Source organism: Physeter macrocephalus, chromosome 11 (genome assembly GCF_002837175.3).
Source record: "Physeter macrocephalus isolate SW-GA chromosome 11, ASM283717v5, whole genome shotgun sequence".
Classification (NCBI taxonomy): Eukaryota; Metazoa; Chordata; class Mammalia; order Artiodactyla; family Physeteridae; genus Physeter; species Physeter macrocephalus.
This window is the reverse complement of record NC_041224.1, coordinates 69,842,302-69,844,797: the sequence shown is the minus strand read 5'-3', so window position 1 is coordinate 69,844,797 and position 2,496 is coordinate 69,842,302. Positions and strand designations below refer to the sequence as shown.

Sequence of the window (2,496 nt, the reverse complement as noted above, 5' to 3'; positions counted from 1 at the left end):
TCTGTCTGACTTCACTTAGTATGATAATCTCTAGGTCCATCCATGTTGCTGCAAGTGGCATTATTTCATTCTTCTTAATGGCTGAGCAATATTCCACTATATATATGTACCACCTCTTCTTTATCCATTCATCTGTCGATGGACATTTAGGTTGCTTCCATGTCTTGGCTACTGTAAACAGTGCCACAGTGAACACTGGGGTGCGTGTATCTTTTCGAATTATGGTTTTCTCTGGATATATGCCCAGGAGTGGGATTGCTGGGTCATATGGTAGCTCTATTTTTAGTTTTTTAAGGAACCTCCATACTGTTCTCCATAGTGGCTGTACTACTTTACATTCCCACCAACAGTGTAGGAGGGTTCCCTTTTCTCCACACCCTCTCTGGCATTTATTGTTGGTAGACTTTTTGATGATGGCCATTCTGACTACTGTGAGGTGATACCTCATTGTAGTTTTGATTTGCATTTCTCTAATAATTAGCAGTGTTGAGCATCTATTCATGTGCTTTTTGGCCATCTGTTCGTCTTCTTTGGAGCCTTTCTTTTTTTTTTTTTTTTTTTTTTTTTGCGGTACGTGGGCCTCTCACTGTTGCAGCCTCTCCCGTTGCGGAGCACAGGCTCCGGACGCGCAGGCCCAGCGGCCATGGCTCACGGGCCCAGCCGGGCTGCGGCATGTGGGATCTTCCCAGACCGGGGCATGAACCCGCGTCCCCTGCATCGGCAGGCGGACTCTCAACCACTGCGCCACCAGAGAAGCCCTGGAGCCTTTCTTTATATCTAGTTTCTTCAGGGCTTTAGCCCATGCTCCAACTGTAATGTTTTTCTTATAGTGTTGAATTATGAGAGTTCTTTATGTATTTCAGATATGAGTCTTTTGTCAGGTATGTGGTTTACAAGTATTTTCTCCCAGTATTTTCTCTGTAGCTTGTCATTTTCTCTTCATAACATTAAGGGTCTTTCTCAGACCAAAAAGGTTTAAATTTTGATGATGTCCAATTTATTGATTTTGCTTTTGATGTTGCCAAGCCCCGGGTCCCAATGATTTTTCTCCTATGTTTTCTTCTAAAGATTTTATAGGTTTGTTTTACATATAAATCTATGCTCCATTAACTTAATTTTTGTATAAAATGTGAGGTTGAGGGGGTTTTGCTTATTTTATTGTCTTTTTGCTGATGGATATCCAATTTGCAAACAGATATCCATTTTTTGAAAAGACTCTCCTTCCTCCATTGAATTACTTTTTCACCTTTATCAAAAGTCAGTTGGCGAGCACTCACTTTGGCAGCACTAAAATTGGAGCGATTCAGAGAAAATTACCATGGGCCCTGTGCAAAGATGACATGCAAATTTGTGAAGTATTTCATATTTTTTTTAATGTTACTGAATTGTAAACTTAAAAACAGTAAAAATGGCAAATTTGGTTATCATTTTTTTATTATTTTTATTTCATTATTAATTTCATTTTTTCTTTTATTTATTAGTTTATTTTTTTATTTTAATTATGGGATAAATTAGGAGTTTGGGATTAACACGTGCACACCACTACATATAAAATAGATAACCAACAAGGACCTATTGTATAGCACAGGGAACTATACTCAATATTGTGTGGAATTGGTATTAATTCTTCTTTAAATGTGTGGTAGTAACCTTTAAACTTCTTCAGGAACAAAGTGAGCCTGGAGATTTCTCTTTGGGGAGATTTGAAATTACAAATGAAATTTATTTAATAGTTATAGGAATATTCAAATTATCTCTTTCATTTTGAATAAGTTACGGTAGCTTGTGCTTTTCAAGGAATTGGTCCATTTCATCTAAGTGACCAAGTTTATGTGTATACAGTTGTTTTTAATATCCCCTTATTATGCTTTTGGTGTCTGAGAATCTGTAGCAATATTTCTTTTCATTCTTGTTATAGGTAATTTGTGTCTTCTCTTTTTTGTCGGTCTTGCTAGAGTCTTGCCAATTTTATTGATTTTTTTCAAAGAACCAGCTTTTTGTTTCATTGATTTCTCTCTATTGTTGTGCCATTTTCAATTCCATTGACTTCTGCTATTATATTTATTATTTTCTTCCTTTTGCTGGCTGTGGGTTTATTTTGTTAGTTTCATAAACCAAGAGCTTAGATTATTAAGCAGAGATTTTTACTCTTTTCTAATGTAAGCATTTAGTGCTGTAAATTTCCCTCTCAGCAGTGTGTTAGCTGTGTCTTACAATTTTTGATATGTTGTATTTTAGTTTTCTTTTAATTCATTTTTTTAAAACTACTCTTCAGACTTCCTCTTTGACCCATGGATTATTTACAAGTGTGTTGTTCAGTTTTCCAAGTGTTTGGATATTTTCCTTTTATCTTTCTATTATTGACTTCCACTTTTGATTCCATTGTGATTAGAGAACACCTTCTGTATAAGTTCAATTATTTGAATTTTTAGTGGTTTCTCTAGGTATTGCATTATCTATACATAACTTACCACAGTCTAATAGTGTTGATATTTT

The 2,496-nt window shown here is 35.6% G+C and overlaps 1 non-coding gene across 1 annotated transcript; it reads left to right on the top strand.

Annotated features, from left to right (window-relative positions):
- Positions 1–1,265: 1,265 nt before the first annotated feature.
- Positions 1,266–1,370, top strand: LOC112066291 (U6 spliceosomal RNA). Its single transcript, XR_002892535.1, has one exon. It is a non-coding gene; the product is annotated as a U6 spliceosomal RNA (small nuclear RNA).
- Positions 1,371–2,496: the final 1,126 nt, after the last annotated feature.